Below are 19,714 nucleotides of genomic sequence, written 5' to 3' on the forward strand. Positions count from 1 at the left end.
CAACTGCAGAAACTGCCCACCTAACAGTGCTTGCAATGTAGATTATTGATACAGGAATTCAAACCACACTGCATGTACATGTTTCTGTAGCATGCAAGGCAAAAAAGCACTACAGACTTTTCCAGTTCATTTTACGTTCAGAGACCTAAAACAGAATAGATCACACAACTTCTTTACACCAGCCACAAGAACATTGATCCCAGACATTTCACCTCACTGGACACTCCTACACCAGAACTCTAACACAGCGACTGAATAGCACCTTCCCATAGCTTTCCAAAAGAAACCGGGTGTAGATCTTAATTATTAGGAGCAGAAGAACAACCTTTTCTTGAATTATTTTCTATCCTCTTTCAATGTAAATTGTGAAGATAAATTATTTTCAAAGAGAATATGTCTTAGCAGAAAGCCAGACCCTTACATGCTTAGCAAGATTGGTGAAACACATCCTCTTGCTTTGGAAGGCATCACACAATGCTGCTCATTCAGTCTTTTCCTGGTGACAACTCTGGAAAAAAAGGAGATTCACTACTCCCTGTGGTGCACATCACGCAACAAATCTGGCTAACACCTGTCCCAGGGAGGAGGAATCAAAGCAGAGTCTTGCAGAGAAGGATGATCCAATGTTGCCCATACTGAGCACTATCGAAATTCCAGACATGTCAGTGCTCCCTGTTTTCCTGCTGTTTGCGAACATTCACTCTAATGGGTGTTTCACAGGGTAATTGCCATCCTTCTTACCAGTAACTCGATCGGCGGGTCAGGAAGGGAGCTGACGGTTGAACCAGATTCTCCATTTTTCAGTTGCTTCTTGGAGCAGAAACAATGACTAGCAAATTTGCAAGGGGATAACTCGTGAACAATTCCGGGGCTGAAATCTGCTCGTATCAACCATCTGTCTAATAACAGCTCCAGGATACTCAAAAGGAAAACATGTAAAATCTGCGTCCCTATTTTGGCACCTCAGTAACACAGCTTGATTTTCAGAAGCACTCAATATCCAACAGCCCTCATGGAAGTCAACATGGGCAGGAGATAGCAACATTGGTTTGGACAGATGATAAGCAAGGCAAAGAGTTGACCTTTGCTACATCTTCCTTCACCAAGCTGAACACTGATTTCCTCCCTCAGACCCACATCATAGGAAAGGCAGAGCCAGCAGAAGGGGAAACAACCAGGACACAGCATCCTAAAAAAATCCCACAAGATTACTCTGACATATTCCTGAGGGCAAAGGTGGATGCACACACCTAAAGCGTGCATAAAACTTCCTCATTTCCCCACAGCTGGGGTTTATTATAGGCTTTGTATATCTGTATTGCTTTAAACCTTGCATTTCACAGACATGTTTCTAGTAACTGTTTCTAAATTAATAGCATTTAAAAGCTGAATATGGGCAGCCTGCAGCTATGTGTGCTAAAGAAGCAGACCTTGCAAGCCTGACTCATAGCAATAATGGCTTCGATATCAGCTTCTTAATTATGATGGAAATTACTGGAGCAAATTACCATAAAGGTTTAGGAACATTCAGTCCATTCTGACCCTTCCAGGTCTGTTGCAATATGTATTTGCTTTTTCTTCATAAATGTTAAAATGCCTTCCTTTTTTTTTTTATGAGTCTTCTCCTTCTCTTGGGAACACAGAAAGAAACTTCTTTTCACCATGGCAAGGTACCAAGAAGACAGGTGGCTTCATGCGTAAACAATGATAATTGAGAAAGAGGTGATAGAAATTCCACCCCGCACACTTCCAAGTCTAGCACACAAACTCTCTGCAGTGGATGAGGTTGACTGAAGCAGAAAGGGGTTACCTGCTCCACTAAATCCTAACTCAAAATCATTAACAGGTCATCAACGCACTTATGGACCTTCATCCACCCCAATTTTACAGCAATTATTCCACAAACCCAAGGTCACATCCTCACACTTAGAGGAAAAAAGTGAGGGCAACACTAGCCAAGAAACCAATCTTCTGCACCGGTGTAGCCTTTACAGCCTGATTAAGGGAGGCAAAGCCTTATACTGATGTGTTTGCTTGCAACCAACAACTTTTGGGAAAGATAACAGCCTGCATAACGCATAGCAATTCTCTGTGAAAGAACTAAAGCGCTATCAGTTTAACCGATGTCTTTGTTTCGCAAATGTAGTTTTTAAAGGAGTGTTGAAAATTGTAATTTTGACGCTTTCAGAGAACTAACATTGCAAGATAAGTCAGAACAAATTCAAGGCATTAGTCCATTTTCAGTAGGGAATTCCTTCAGGTTGGATTAACCAAGATTTATTCAGTTTGCTTATGTTCTGTCTGCTCGTGTTGTCTTTGTACAACTTCCAGTAAGCTCTTCTGGAATTAATGTACTGATAGGGTCATGCCAGGGGAGCCTCATCTGAGATGAACCAGATTTCCACTGGCACTTAGTAGATCTTAATAGCGCATTTGAACTTGTGCATACTTGCATGTATAGGCTGGGAGAGGGGGGCTGCAGGACCAGCAAACTGGTCTTCAGCTTCTCACATGAACTTGTACGGCGTGATCAGTCACCATGGCTTTTTTTGTCCCAGGAACAAGCACTTCCCCCTGTGTTCTCATACCTCCGTGGATTCAGAACAGAGTGTTCCTTCCCATGCTCCAACCAGGAGGACGACGAGGGGCTGGCCCGGAGGGGTGATAATGAAAATGCCTTGGTAATGAACCCATCTGGTGATGTCCTCATTGGCCTGGCTTTCAGTGCCAAGAAACTCAGCAGGGGTCATCCACTCTTTAAAGCAAACATATGTACAATACGTACGGATTTTACTTTCCCTGCGATTTCCACCCCCTGCTGCTAATGTTTTAAATACTTTCCCTGAAAATACGTCTCTGCAGGAACGGCTGCTAAGCAGATCTCCAAATTTGCTGCTATGCAATCCAGTGGCCTGACCTTTTCAGCGGAAGAGTGTCCCAGATGAAGTCAAGCACTTGACGTGACAGGAGCCATGCTTCTAAACCAACACAAGTTAATGGCTATCAAGGCAACCCCCATATTGCTAATCTATAAAGGCCAGGATCTGCTTTCTAGCATTGAGGCTGTGTGACATGGCACCATCCATGTCTGCAGAGATCAATGTTCTTCCTTACCAAAAGAGTGCATCTTGGCAATACTGCCTATTGAAAACAGCTTTGGCCATGCTATCTCCAGATATGGACATCATCTAACAGAGTGATAACTGGCCCAGGCCAGAAGCTTGCCACCAGGGTGCTAACACTGAAGCAGTCAGTTGTGTGGCAGCCCTCAAGCTCGTGCCATGTTTAGCTCTCTAGCACCAAGAGCCCAGGGACATCAGCTAGCCCAGCCATCTCCTGCAGAACAAGCTCCCAGCACCCAGAGCCTGGAAATGAGGCACCAGCACCTTCATCCACACCCAAACTCTGCAACACAGATCCATCATCCTCCATAGACAAAGCACTGGCTCTTGTCATCTCCCAAGAGACATAACCACAACTGGCAAGCCAACAGAATGAAAGGTCTGAAAGGGAAAGGAGCCCACCAACGTCTGTGCCAGCGGACAGACAATGAACCAAGCCTACTGCTGGAGGATTTTAAAGAAGTGTCCACCAAATAAAACTAACGGGACAAGCAGCACCTTCGGCCCCACTAGCCAGGAGGTCTCCCATAGCTCAAAGGTGCCCTCCTCTGGCTGATTTTGACAGGCTCATTTATAGTTGCTGGGATAAACTTTCTGTGGGAAGGAATCATTAAAAATCAGCTGCAAAGTGGTCACTGAAGAGCAAATTATCCTGCAGGAGGAGGTTTTTCAAAATGGTATGAGAGATGGGCCAGCTACACCATGGCTCCCATCACAGCCAATGTGCAGGAAGCAGCTGCCCTCTGATGAAGTTCTCAGCCAGGGATTTCAGCTTGTGGTTCTGAAGCCTCATGTTTTACAGCTTTCAATGTAGGTATGGAAAAACCTTGGTTTTCAGAACTGAGTTTGAATTACAGAGCAAAATTTTCTGGCTCACAAATTTCCATACTGCTAAGTCATCTTTGGCCTTTTGTCTCCAAGCAGTTGCCTGGCATATCCCAGATGACTACTTTAGGAAAAGGCAAATCATGCCTTAGAAATGCCTGTTTTCTCTTTGCTGACTGAATGGCAGTCTAGACAGTGAGCACAGATGGAGATCTCTGTATTTAGTCAGGTGAATCACACACCCCCAGACTCCAAGTTTCAAAGTTGCTTTTCTGGCTGAAGTTGTTAATGACAGAAACTATCCACAGGTATCTCAAGAATCTCTGACTTACCTGTCTGTCACTGCATGTGTATATGTGTATTCCACCTAGGTATGTCAGAGATTTTTTTCTCTTTTTTTCCCGTTTTAGTATCATGGGGAAGTTCTCTACTTTCCTTAGAAGATAATTCCACAGAGTAGTAAGTCTCCCTATAATCAGCATAAATGTTGATTATATATCAAGTGTATTTAAATCCACACACATCATCTTTAGGAAATACCCAATATATACCAGTGAAAGACAATTAAGAGTAACATTGAGACTGCTTCAGTAAAGTGAGGTTCATGGGGCAGAGGTTCACTGTGGAAAGCCCTAGAATGCTCTTATGGTGTTTCTATAACACTATTATGATTTGAAAGGACACCCTATGTTACAACATATGAGTAGGAATAACACTACCTTTTTCCAGGGTGTATTTTTGCCAGCATGAGTTAAGGCTGAGCTGCCCAAGGCTCCTCCGTATTTAGCCATACATCCCTCATCACAGGTTTAGGATTTGTCTTCCTAAGGTCCCCTCCAGTTTGACAGCAGCACTCATATCACTATCATTCTGGCTACAAAAGACCTCCCAAAATACGTTGATTACAGGGTTTTTTCCACTGATAATTTGCCTCTCCACGTGGCAGGGAGTAGTCCTGTTTGCAGCTGGTAGGTCTGTCTGGCATGACATGCAAACCACCTAAGATGTTTGCTTCAATTCCCAGCAGTCAGGACAGAGCGTATTTGAACTTCTTGGAACATGCCAGGCTTTGGGGTTTCTTGCATGTAATAGTAAGTGAGCTTCCTTGCTTTGATTTCTGCACCAAGTCATGGGTGACAGAAATACTCTTCATTTTTCACTTACGTAGGTAGCTCCACTCTTAGATATAATTGCATAAGTTTATTTGGACGATTCAGACAGCCACTTTGCTCTGTTAACATCTCTGCCCACACCCGTCCTCATAAGTTTGTGACTTGGCTTGGACTTTTCTAAACAGACCATTAAGGATTTGTTAAATCTAGTCTCTCAATAAAAAGATTATATACGGTATTATAAAAGTCAACTGCCTGGCTTTGGTTTTTTCCAGCATGTTGATATTAGAGCTACATCACCCAGTCTACTGCCCCTTACAGTCTGTCTGGGTGTAACTGATGCTACAACTTGGCACAGGGTCTCTGTTACCACTGGCTACTGCAGAGGAGAATGCAAGCCAGTTATAGTCTAGAAACGTCAAGCCTTCTTACCTTACCATTAACACTGGAAGCTTTATTATGATGAAGCATTTTTACTACAGCATTGCCAAAAAGCCAAGAATGGGACTCTTTGGGCATTATACATCACAGGGAGGTAGACAGTCACTGCCTAGCTTGTAATTTTAAAAAATAAGTAAATTAAAAAAGAAAAAAAGAGACAAGCAAGGCAGGAGAAGGGGTGTTCTGGGTCTAATTCTGAGATTATGTGAACTATTTGTGAACTCTTCTTCCCCCTGAACATCTCTTGAATAGCTTCTATGCGAGATATGTATGTCTGTATGGTCTATAACAGGTAATAATAATTAAGGCACATCTTAAATAGAAGCTAGGAGTATATTTTTCAGAATCCCTACTAGGAAATAGGATGGTTTGGCTTGGCAGAGTGGAAAAAAGCCTGGCATATTGTGTCAATATCACAGGATCTGCCTTTCTTTAAATATATAAAATCTCTCATGGTTACAGTTTAACATATAACCATTCTCTTTCAAATTCTGCTTTCAATAGTTTCTCAACATTGAGAACCAGCTTCTTCTATTCCAGTCCTTTTCACAGCAGCCAAGTCTACAAAAAGATTTTAACACTTCACATGTTGATAATTACTTTAATCAGAGAACTTTCAAGAGCTCTGCAAACATTCATTAACACTTGCAACAGCTCCCCAGGCCTGTTATAGGGGGTTCTCATTTTATCCCCAATGTATAGACAGAGTAACTAAGGTAACAGCAGGCAAAAAGTATTTGACTTCCCACTTCCAAGCTGTAGTGTGTTAACTATTAGATAATTATTCTTCTACTGAGAACAGCTTAATGCTGTAATGTACAAATATTGACTGCTTGTGCTCAAGTGCCACTCTCAAAAATCTCCTTCAGAGGTGGCTGCATCGATCTAGTTTCATGCAGAAATTATGGTCTATTTGCAAAGTTTGTGCAGGGATTCTGTCTGCCAGACTGTGGAAGTCTAGATTGAAAGTGTCAGTTCAGACCCCGTACAAAAGCAGCCCTTAGGTCTGAGGCCCAAGCAGTAGAAGACCTCCTCACTAAAAAACAGGGACCCGATAATCCACACTCCCCCCCGAGTTACTGCTGTGAACCAGGGCATGGCAGGGTGTCCCTTGGGTCACTGTCCCCCTCTCCACTGTCACCAAACACCCAAATCAAACGCCCTTTCTCAGCAGGAGGTGTCCGGAGGGGCAGCCCCAGCTGCACCCCAATGCCTGCCCCTGCTTGCTCTGCCTGGTTTGGAGACGCATTTTTCTGACAATGGAGAGCTCTGCAAAAACCCACAAAACTGTGCACCTTTTCCAGGCTGGGAAAACATTCTGAGCTGTTGCCTCCCTTCCACCCCATTACTAATCGCTGGAAACAGCTGTTCCCTCTTTCTTTTTGTTTTTTCTTACTGTTTAATACCATTCTGATCAACTGTTTCTGGAAAAGACAGAATAAGAGAAAGAAAATTCTATATATTGCTCCACACAGCTGAGAAAGGTAAAGGCAGCTAATTGTTATGATTCTTCAGCTCCCTAGAAACTGACCTGAAACGCCTTAAACTCATCTCAGAATCTGTGATATTCAGAATGTCCTGTATTCAGATTCACACCAGTACCCGAGAAAGGAAAAAAACTATTTTTCATTTCCAGTCCTCTGACCTATCCAGGTTTCATGAAGTAATAGGTTCAGATTTTGCCAGTACCTACTAGGGTAGGTCAACCTAGAACAGCTTGAAGCTATTAAAATGGTTCTCTATATGTCTGTGAACACATGTATCATAAAGTCAAAATGATGAAATGCCTGGTACAGATAGATTTTTGAAAACAGTAAAGAACTGTTTGTTCCCAGCTCTGGAGGAGTTATGGATTCCTGAGATGGACCAAAGCTGCCAAATGAATCTAGGTATGACAACAGCCTTTAATCTTCATCACCTTCAAAATACAGGGGGAGATGAAAGTCCAATTTGGTGTCTCAGTAAAACCTTCAAAGCTGAAGGTGATGCAACCCATGTACTGCTTAAAAAATTAATCACCACACAGATGGCAAAATAAATGTAGAAAGGAAGAGCCTACTGTGAGTTTGCATGTATACAGGCCAGGTCCTCAGCTGTTAGGAGTGAGCCCAGTTTATACTACTGACAGCCTGACTCTGTGGTTAGGGGTTTTTTCTTTTTATTTGGGATTTTGGAGCTCTTTTTTGGTTTCTTTTGTTGTTTTGGGATTGGGATTTTTCTGCTTTTTATTTGTTTGGGTTTGGGGTTTTTTTAAGATCATGATAAAGCTATTCAGAGTTATTCCCTCCTCCCTCCCCATTACATCCATTCTCTTCCTTCCTAGATCCAGCTCCCATAAAGCTGAACAGACCCCCATAGCCTCAGCGGGAGTAGAGATGGGGCTTTACACTTAATGGTGGCAGCTGAATCCTGTGGTGAGGAGCAGGGTAGGTTGGCAGTACCATATGTCTGCCCCTCCATAGTCTTCAGCAGCCTCATCGCCATGGCAATGGAGAAGGAACATCAGCTGGAGGAAAGCCTGGGGCAATAACGTAGTGCAAGGATTCAACCTGGTAACACTGCCTGGTTAGCACATATCCAACCTAAATCCTCCTCTGCAGGTAATCCTCGAGCACTTTCTAATTAGCCTCCTGTACCCAATTTCTGGGATGACACAGGAGATTTGCCTCTGCTGTTGGCCACCACAAGCACTGTGTGCTAAGGAAGACCAGGCAGGCTGCACCAAGCAGATGAGATATATATACAGATGAGATACTTCCAAGTGTTTGAGGCATATTCAGCTTTTTTAAGCATCTCCCTATTGCTTTTTTCACTCCTAGGAGGACAGTGAAAGAGCTAAGCTCCCTTAATAAGTGTTGCCACACCAAAATCAGAATGATTTTGACTAGATCAATCCATGCACCTGAGTGCACTGTTAGATTAGCTTTGTTCCCATTAATGCTAACACTATCTGAGAATAGCTACTACAGCTGAACCCACCCTGAGAGCACTATTCAGTCAACCAACATTGGCTTATGATGACACTAGATTTTAACATAACTACAGAGACAAATGGAATGAAGGAAAATTTACATGACAAGACTATGCTGTTTTAAATCAAATCTTAAATTACTTGGTCAGGTCAGCACATTGGCCCAGAAAGGGAAGAAATCTGTTCAAAGAAGGAACTGTGAGACCTGATAGAAAAAACACAGGCTCCAGCCCCCCTGCATTAATACATCTACCAGCACAGCAACATTGGTGGCCGCCGTTACAAAAAACTTAGCAGAAAAAAAAAAAATATATAACAAGCAAGCAAGAAATATATTTAAGCGATAAATATAGCCCAGTTCTTAGTTGTGATTAGGCAGGACTCACATGATTTCAGGTCAGCATTAGAATATAAAAACCCTCATGTCACCAAGCCAAACAGCCTTCCAAATATCGGTTCTCCTCCCACCACCTTCTGGGTTTTGCAGGAATTATTTCTTGATGGTCAGCCCTTGATTCCATCTGTTGTATCACGACAGCCCTTTGCACGCAAGAACAGAAAAGGAGAGTTTGTTTCTGAGCCGATAAAGGAATGTGGAGGTATTTGAAAAAGAAATAATCTGAGTTTCAACAGCAAGCCTTGCAGACAGGGGGCACTCGGAAATTACAAAGGGAGCAGAGCTCCTGAGGGTCCTTTAGGTTTTTGTTGGTTGGGGTTTTTTGGGTTGATTGGGGGTTTTTTGCACTGAGCAAGGAACAGGTGTTCAGCTATTTCACAGCCAGGAGCATCATTCCAGTCAGAGATGCCTCTCCAGCATCAAGGGTTTTCCAGGAACACATTTGCCCTCATTAGCAGTTATTGCCACAATGGTACAAGTCAGCACAAGCTTAGGGTGCTGGCACAAATATAAACTTGGTTGCTGTCCAGTAAAGCATATTAAGTTTGTTTGAATGAGGTAAAGGGAGTGATAGCAGAACAAAGCATCCTTTAGCCAACCATAAAAAAAGTAGAGGAAAAGGGAAACGAAAGTAATTGTGTATTGACTTGCATGTCCAAATATCATCATTAAAAATACTCTGCCAAGCCTAATGCTCACTCACACATCAGACTTGCCCATTCAAGCACTGGGACTACAGGTATATACCAGGTTCCATTCAGGAAAATACACCTGATTAACCTTTTGCACATATGTCCCCATTATGTGCTCAGACTTATAGCCCTTGTGCTCAAAAATATTCCTCCCAGTTGTGCATCCCAGACTATTTCAACATCTGGGCCTGTATTTTCACAGATTTTGATGTTTATTCAAGAACACCATATCTCATACTCAGCCAGCAGTTCGCTTCTCATAGCCTTCAGACAGAAATCAGTTTTCAATGTGTATTCGAAGTTATCATATCACTCCTCAGACACAGCATGCTATATTAACTAGGCTTTAACTAATTTTATTTAGGCATTAACTCATTATTAGCAAATCTGATCCATGACGGTAATTGCTCTCCACAGCTACTGTCTGGCCACCCTCAGCTCTGCATCTCACCTCATGGGAGAGGCTCTGATCCTGACGGACATCAGAACCAAACCTTCCTTTCCTGCCAAGAGGAAGCGTTTGTCCGCATCTGCCAGCTAGAAGCTAGGCCAGGAACTACAGTGTAGAGTGAAACATCAGAAGTAACCAGACTTTCTGGAACATTTTTCAAAGAAGAGGTTGTAAAGCCAGGGTTTTGGGTAAATGAATGAACTGCTTCCGCACAAGCTACTGGTTGAGAGCATTAACTCCACATTATCTGCAGCAAGCACTCCTATTTTCCATCTACCTCCTGCCTCTGAATGTCACCTCAGTGATGGAAACAACAGCCGCATCTTTCACCTTCCTCAACCTCTGGGGAGATGGCTTGCTTTTCTCAGTCCCTGTGGGACTTCAGTGACACCAAATACTGACACAGCAAGAAACAGGGCTGATTTGTCCCAAAAGCCTGTATTGAAACACACACTTTGTTTGCCAGTCTCCTTGCTGTTGTGATTACACATCTGAAGGTCTTGTATAGTCTCTATGAGAAGCCAAGCAGGGTGTAGCAAAGTGTTCATGCTCTTAATTGTATTTTTGTTGACACAGAAGGCATGGAGTGTTAACGTTACGTGGGGACCATGAAAGCAGGAAGGAAATATCTCACTCAGGAGCTCAACAGCTTCCTGCAAAGATCTGTGATGGGGGAAGAGCAAGACCTTCATGCCGTGGTTTGATAACACACGGAGTCCAGTTCGTATTCTGACCAAAAACACCACAGACACATGGAGCAAAATGCAGCACAAGTATAAGCTGTGCCAGTTCAGATTTGTTGAGAACATTTCAACACGTAAACTTTGTACCAGCAGGCTTTATTCCAGATCAAATATTACCTGCCTGCACCACTCTTTGCTGGACCAAGTATTCTCCATCTTCCTGTCACCAGCATAAAGCTGAAATAAAATGGCAAAGCTGGCATGGATTCTGCATCTAGAGCTCGCTCAACAGGAAGGCAACTGCATTCCCATCCTTGGCCTACATGAATTTACTACCTCTGGATGCACAGATCTGGTACTGTACAACCACAACCTGAAGATGTAATTACACAACCACCTTTCCAGGAAAAAAGTAGTTTAAGAAGTTCCCACTTTCCTGCCTGACCCAGGTCTCCTATTCCCATCCCTAGACCTCAGTTTACCTTGTTTGCTTGTGCTGATGCAACTGGTTGTGGGGCTATGCAATAAACTGGGTCAGGGAAATGTTTTTGGATGGCATTCAGATTGTTGTTGAGGGTTTTTTTTAATTTTGGTGCATTTCATGTCTCCACAAAGAGCTGCCCGTGCACAACCAAGGGGCAAATGAACTGTGTGGTACCGTGTCAAGAGCAAGTGGCCAAAGATGGGGGCAAAACTTCTAAATTGCCTCTGCTGCTGGGGAAAACATTCATGTAACTGCACCCAGAGTAAGTTAGCTGCCAACCTCCTGAGCAAGCTATCAGCATAGCATTTGCATTTGAATTGAGAGAAAAATCCCCAAGGAGCATGTCTAGGCAGGTGCTTAGTCTAGAGTTGGTCAGAGGTGGGATGGAAGCAGGGCAATCTTCATGAAAATTGGGTAAACAGCTCCCCAGGCTACTTCACACTACAAGGATTTTAGGTTGTTTCCAAAACTTTTGCCTATCTATTTGTACCTTTGCCTTAAGCTTTAATAAATAAATCTTCCTTTTGCTTTGCAGTGAAGCTTGTCTAGGGTCATGGGACCAGACTCTGTGCAATGGAAAAGCTCATCTAGCTAATTAATTACTGCTCCTGCCTCTCTCAGCATCAGAGAACAAATCCAGGTCCCTTGAAGAACATGAACTAATAGGAAGGCACTTTAAAATACAGCTGGGGACTGCATCCTCTGTACTTTGTAGTCATCAAGCTTGGTCCACAGCAGGGAATTTTCCCTGCTGTAGCTTGTGGAAAATCAATGGGAGCCACAAGAGTGGGCCAGGCTGTGGGAAACCTGGACTCCCAAATAGATTCCGAATCTTGCCAAGGGTGGTAAATGCGCATACTTGCTGCCAGCCAAGTCTGCTTAACACCATGTTTGATACTGTCTGCTGCTGAATTTTTATTTGCTTGCCTATTTCAGGGGAAAAGGGGTGAGAGAGGAGGTGAGTGTGGTAGCAGGATTACCACATATAGTCATTATAATCATTAACCACAGTGCACTAAATGAATCAGTGGGCATCGCAACAGATCCGCACATGCTTTACTTAAAGCTTTCTGACTTGAATTTCTGTTTTCTGTACAAATGCCCAGTGATTGTTTCAAGCAACCAAGCACATTTCCAATGTTACTGCTGCAACTCCTTCCAAAAAAACTACTAAACAGATGAAGCTCTGCTGAAGAAACAGATCTGTTTATAGAACATACTTTTCTTTCACTAGACCAAATATATTCAGCTCTCTCAAATAAATATGTACGTTAAAAACTTCATAATTGCTAAATTAGAAAAAGAAAGAAATAGCAAATGGGAAATTATGTAACGTAGAGCAACTTCAGCAAGAACATGCATTTTAAGACACTTTATGTGTGCTCCTTCAAGGCTAAATCCAAGAGCAATTTTTTAAAAATTCAAATATCTAAGACTGAATAAATGGTTTCATTACAGACGAGAGGAATAAAAATGTGAATGAAAGGGATTATTTTTTTTACATAAGTCTTCAGTCTATACTATTACAAACCTGAATGTTGTCTTAGCCTGGAATTTAAGAAACTGAAAGAGAATCTAACTAGGCAAATAGAGCAATACTGACTTGTTTGGTTTTATTACCCAAGCTAAAATTAATTAATAAATAAATAATATAAATCATATTTTTTTAAATTCCATTGTTCTTATTACTCAAGCAGTTATTTCCACAATCGTATGCTTGCAACAGTACCTGGCAGCAGTTTCAAGAAGTTATCTGAGTATTACAAAACGGCTTTATGGCAGCAGACAAAACCGCTCCATTCAGCGCTCCTGAACTGATCCCCTTTTGGCTTCCATTCTGAACTAACCCCTCTGGAACTGCCCTCCCCATACCACAAGGCTGCTGAGATCATGCCAACTGAATCAAAACCCCAGGAATCACAATAGGATTAAAAAATCCTGAGGAGAGAAGCCAACCAGCAGTTTTTCCATGGACATTAATAAAAGCAGGATCGGACCATAAACACAACACTATAATCTCCCAACCTTTACTCAGGTGTAGAGGTCTGGACTGTGGCTTCACATATGTTTGCACAGTACTTAGCAGGCTGAAAGAAGCAAGTAATTATGTAAGTAACAGTTGGCTTCATTGATTCAGCTCCGTTGAATAAAGATTGCAGGAGCAGACTCAAGACTGTATATCATATCTTCCTAATCCTTCAGTTTATTCTGATCTAATAGAGAGGACGTGTGCAGAGCCCTGAGTGCACAGGTACAACAGGAATAATCACCAGAGCTATATTGGTCCAGATAATATCATCTTATCTATCAGCTGTCTCCGCAGTTTATATGAGCTGCTTATCTCAAAGAGCTATTAGGTCTGAACTTTAGTTCAGGCTTTTGTTTGATCTTGTTTTCTTCTGCATTCATTTGAAGCTCTGCATATCATGCTTTTAATTTTGCATTGAAACGCATCAGGGCCTTTAATTTTATTCCTGCTACTGATGCAATATGGTCTTAGTAACAATGAGAACAGCGAGCAAGTCATGAAAATAATAAACCATGCTAGGTCTGGAGGCTATGAAATCAGTTCAAACATACTGCAGGGAGCTGTACTGCCTGCACTGAGACACATGGCTTTCCATGGGCACCAGCCCATTTATGAGTCATGAAACATAATGGAGTATTGTTGAAAGCTTTGGGACCATGAGAAATTATCTACTGCCCGGCATGGGGAATGGTATAAACTGGCAAGGAACTGGAGTTACATTCTTTTACAGAAATGAAATCAGACAGCCTTGGCCTGCTTTCCAGTATACAAAAGCACAAATCATGAGGACAACTCCTTCATTAGGACTAATTTTTTTTATTTTTTTAAGGACTTGACACTGTACTAACCAACCAGGGAAGCCAACATTTTCCCTGTCCCTAGCTGGGTTATAAGAAGGCAGAGAACATGGGGAAGACAAAGAGGAGGAGGGGTGAGACTAGCGTCTCAGCATGAGCAACAAAAGCAAAGTACCTTTCTCTCTCCCACACCAGGTGACATCCCCTCATGCCAAGGATTTGGTACACACAGGCAAGTAGAACAAAAGCTATTTTCTTAATATTAAGGTGTGATAACAACATGGTGCCATAGGTGTGCATATCTCCACGCAGAGGAGAGCTGTCAGTGTGGGAGGCAGTGTGCTCCGTAAGGGAGAGCACAAGGCTGGATGTCATTTCTAATCCAAACCCCACCCTCCTCCCGGTTCCTCTGCCTTTAGAGTAAAAATGTTAAATGGCCCTCTGACTGAGAAAGGAAAAATCCTATTTTTAAACAAACAGTGAAGTGCTTAGGAAATCGCATAACTGCAGGAATACGAAGCTTAGTGGAGAAATACCTGATGGGCAGAGAAAAGACCAAGTCAGAATCTTCTCAGTGGTATCCAGTGAAATCACAAGGATGGGATGACCCACTGTGTCATTACAATTTGCCTAAGTCAGCTGTCTCCATGAAATCATGTAAGGGTAAAGCCAGACTACGATGGGCATCTAAACCACATGTTTTGCACAGACTAAATGCCTTCCCAGCCAAAAGAAATGCATAATTTAATGCATAATCCAGGAAAGCTAAATGAGGAGTTAACAGCGTGAATGTTCATTTGAATATTTATATAGATTTGCTCTTCCATGCTTGCACATCTTTTGTGCTGGCTTGCTTGGAAAGCTCAGATTTTATTGGCAGAAATGCTCATGGAAAGCACATTTGCATTTACTTTGGAAATACTTACACACTCATCCAGTCAAGAAGACAATAACAATATTATGTTTTCTCTAACAAATTTCAGTTAACTGATATAATCTGAATATTGAGTTTTAGTATGTATTCAGTGAGCCCAGAAAGGTGAATAAAATCCCAAAGATTAACAGCTCTTAACAAATCAGTCGCTAACCTGGAATTAAAATATGCTTGAGGAAATTATGGTCTGTGGCATCAGTGATGAATGAGCAGAAAAGGACAAAACCGAATGGATGTTCAATTAGGAATCATTCAGTCTACAAATGCAGCCTCATTTTCCATTATGTAGCAGTTGCATCATGTTACACACAGCCAATAATAAATCAGGCGCTCGCTTCCCTCCCTCTGCCACAGATTATCTGAGATGGGATCAGGAATGGATGGGCTCCATTCTATTCCCTTCCTCAAGGAAATCTCAAACTGATCAAAGCATAAATACCGCCTGAAGCATGTGATTACATTTGACAGGGATGACATTTTTCCCAAGTTCAAGAACGTATCAGTGGCTGTTAGAGACCACAGTTTGGCTCCAAGTTTACAAATCCTTATGAGCTGTACAGGCACAGTATGTCTATGAGGCTTCAAAATAGAGTGCATGGTTTGCAAAGGGAGTAGGTAGGTGCAACTCTGGAAGCTGAGGACAGACATCATTTCTGAAAGTGGCACTCCTTAATATGGCAAAATATAAACGGATGCATCTCACTTGTGGCACCCAGGTTTAGAAAGTTGGGTTTGAACTATTTCAGCAGAATGTTGTTCTTCCAGAAGATTGTGAAGTCCTCTAACTTCTCTAGAAGTGGGAAGGAAACAGCAGTAGGCAGAGCATTTCATTGGGAATCAAGAGACACGGACTCAATTCCTATCTCAATTCCAGCTGCCTATGAGTCCCTGAGCAAGTTGCTTCAGTCAGCCTGGTTTTTGGTTCACTCTGTAAAGCAGAGACTGAAAGTCAAAAAGCATCAGGACTATATGCCTAAAATAGAGATAAGGTATTCAGAGGTCATGGTCCCAGGCAAAGGGGCAGGAGGGGAGATATGATCTAGCGCAACACTGAAAAGAGTCTAAAGAAAGATGGAAGGGAGTCCTCTATGAAAGGCTTAATCTTTAAGCTGAGGCACTGCCATTTCATCTGGACCAACAAAAAATCTCTCTCTGGGAGGTCACATACAATCTTTGAGGAAGATCTCCATACTTGCCTATTCAAAGTGGTACTGCTTTGATCCTAGCTACAGGAACTTCTGAAGATGCATTTATAGTACAATTCTAAATACTTGCTACGCTCTTTTAGACACCCCCAAGGTAGTGCTGTCGATAGCTGATCTAGTTAGCATAGAGCTATGGCTGACAGCAGTGGGAGTTTCAGCTCAGGCTCAGTATGCTTGCTCAAGACTTTGTGAATATATTTGGCAACAAGGCATATGCCAGTGCCGTTACACCGCTATTGGTATGGGTACATGAGGTGGAGCAATCACACCTTCAGCTGGATGGCAGACATACTCTGCAGAATAAATGCTGGAGACCCAGCAATCAGGCAACTATGAAAGACAGAAAAAGGAGAGTGTGAGTTCGGGGAGGCCTTAGGTAAATTTTTTGGATGGGTGAACGTCTGAGTTTCACTCCAAGAGTGAGATATCTTTCCTTTTATTGGAAACCATCACTACATAAAATTTTATATTCTACCCATACACATACCTAATAAGAACTGAGAACTCTTGCACATTACTGTTGTTCCTGGATAACCAAAATGTCACCTTCATACCTACTTGTGGGTTGCAGTTCCACCTCACACTCCCTAAAAGTGCAGCTGGTCCATTAAAAAAATTAAAGACCTCAATGTTTGTGACAATTGCATCTACCTGAATGTCTTCCAGGTTCTTGGCTGGGATGATGCATCCCTATAATGCTGCATAAGAAAATGCCCTCTTTCATACAAACTAGACTTTTGTTTTCCACAAAGCTTTTCCAAGTCTTGGACACATGGTCATAGTAAATTCAACCTTTCTGACTTCACCTCTCTGATCCAGCAATAACTGGGAGGCTAGTTTGAAGCAGAGTTTAAACCACGTCACCACCAACCATCTTTGAAGAAAGACTGAGAGAGGATACAGAAAGGATTTGATCTCTAACCTACCAAATAGGGTTACAGAAATAAAATGAAGGCCTAGAACTTTGTGAATTTGAATAAGTGGTGAGCTTTGGCCAAGGAAAGCAATGAAGGTGAAAGCAGGACTTCAAAACAAATATTTTCCTGCATTCCTAAAAGGCCTTTAGTTTTAAAAAAGCATTTGTAATAAAACCTAAAACAAGTTTTAAAAACTTCAGAAGCCAAGGGCACAAACAAGTTCCAAGGCAGTCAGAAGAGCTGTATCATTGTATAAATTGTGGGGAGAAAAAACACATTAACTTAATGACATTGGTCAAAAAGTAAAGTATGAAATGTGTGGGGTTTGTTTGTTGGTTTGTTTTTAAGAGGGCACACACATTCTAAAGTGGCCTTGGGATTTTTGGTTTTTTTGGGGGGTGGGGAAGGGAGGTGGTGTCCTCTCTTTTTAATGTCTGCCTTCTTTTCCTCTAGCTATTTTGTGCCACTGATTGTTCTGGAACAAAATCTCACCTTGCTGAATTATAGCACTTTTATTAGTTATGCAACATAGGAAGTAATAGCTTAGTAATTGTCAATATTCAGCCCATCTTGTGGGAAACCAAAGAAAATTATAAAAGTGAAAGGCAATATATGAAAAGAATGTCCATTGCATCAGCCAGTCTGTCTGTGAAATCTTGTTCATTATGTAGATTATACCACTGACATACAGAAGAGACATTTTACTGTTGTAGTCTAGATGAAAGAAGTTTGAAGTGCTTTATTTCTCAACTAGAAAATCATATGGAGAGCCTTACAAGTTTGCAGGGACTCCTGATATGGTTTTGTCTTTGTCCTTTTGCATACCTTCTTCCTCCCCCCCCCCATATGTAGACTAATTAGAGAGATAAAACTACTCAGGTAAGGTGTGACTCACACAGCCCTTAAGAGAACACTACAGTACTACCCTCAAATGGGGAAACAGCCCAGCTCACAACAGGCAATAACTTCAGGCCTGGGGATCATTCCCACTGATGCTTAGATATCGAGCTTAATTACAAGGTCAGGTTAGGTAAGTCTAATTTTAGATTGATTTCCTACCCACATGTCCAGGTCCAAACCTTTGTACTTGGGAACTGCAAATAAAAATGGCTTTGCGTTCTGCATTTGCATGTATAACATTGGAAAAAAACAACCCTTGGTGGTTTTGAGAAAATTCTGGCCCTGGGTGTGGCTGCCCAATGCCTTCTGCATGGAATTTGCCCAGAGATATCAACCAGACAAGATGTAACTCATTCAGTTCTTAGAAGAGGAATACAAACTGTAAGTGCATTGCATATGATTAAGATATAACAGCTTGGCCTTGTTGAAATAAAGATCAAAACAGGCTAACAACTTAATGAGTAATAAAACCCAACTGTAAGCATTAGCAGCAAAACTAAGATGGTCTCGAGCCTGCTTTTGCAAGCCACGCTCCTATCACGTCACAACAGGATGACTATTTCAGTGCATTAAGCCATCTCCCACTTCAGGACTGTGCTGGACCACCCAGTGCTGAGGCTTGTGATCATTCCCTGTGACAACTGAGGAACGGCTTGCACAAGTGATGAGCTTTGTACCTTAGTACAAAGTACCTTAGATCTTGACATACTCCCTTTTGTGCATCCATCCCACCTTTTGGCTGCTACTCCAGCACTAGTATTGCAGCCCACTCACTCGCGTGTGATGTGCCAAGTGCACCTGCTGATTGCTTTTCTTGATGACAAATCCATAGGGAAGTGTCTCTTTGTGTATCATTGTGAAAGGACAAGCATGCAATTGTACTGGGGAATAGAAGATGAAGAAAAAGCAAGAGAGCTAGAGTTTATGTAAGCTTAATATACTACAAAGCAAATCACACTAAATTATAGGCAGTATTTCAAAGCCTCTCATTCCCTTTGCTATAGGCCTCAGATGACAGCTCACTGCCATTCCCCCTCAGTTCCCATCCCAGCTGTTGAACGATCCACTTGCTGTCCTTATGTTCTGTGACATGCAGAGCAGATGCCAACAGCCCTACATCATAAAAGACTTTAACGTATGCAGGGCCTGAGCCTTCCCTGCTCAGCTGTCACAGCCATAGTTCACTGTGAGATGAACTAGAGATTTCTTTTCAGAAATGGTGTATTTCACCCAGTTTCTGAAAGAGCTTTCATCACCCTCTCAGGATGAAGCAACTGGGTTAAGATGACAAACCCAACTTCTCTGCACATGTGTTTACCTAACTAATGAGAAATGAGAAATGAGGAATGTCTGACTATGCAAAGTAAAATTCCTCTAGAGATCAAGTATGCTTAGATCTGGCCATGAGAGTAACTAAGAATATGCGAGTGTTATGAACTATTTACAGGCTTAACCCAACTGCAATGAAGTCAATGGTTTAACTCTCCCTGCCTTCAAAGGGAAAGGGATCTGGGCCTCAGTGCATACTTGTGGCACAGCTCACTGCTAGGCTGGCTCATTGCCCTGCAAGGAGTTCAGTAGCTGTAGCCTGTACAGGATAAAACCCCAAATTATACCTACTTCCCGCTACAGCATTCTGATGATGCTGTGCCTTCCTCCTCTCTAAATGCTTTTATTTGAGGTAGAGGTACTAAATTATATAACTAGATACACATATACACTTCAGGATGAACAGAAGGACTGAAAATTGTGAA

The sequence above is a fragment of the Strigops habroptila genome, chromosome 12 (genome assembly GCF_004027225.2).
Source record: "Strigops habroptila isolate Jane chromosome 12, bStrHab1.2.pri, whole genome shotgun sequence".
Lineage (NCBI taxonomy): Eukaryota > Metazoa > Chordata > Aves > Psittaciformes > Psittacidae > Strigops > Strigops habroptila.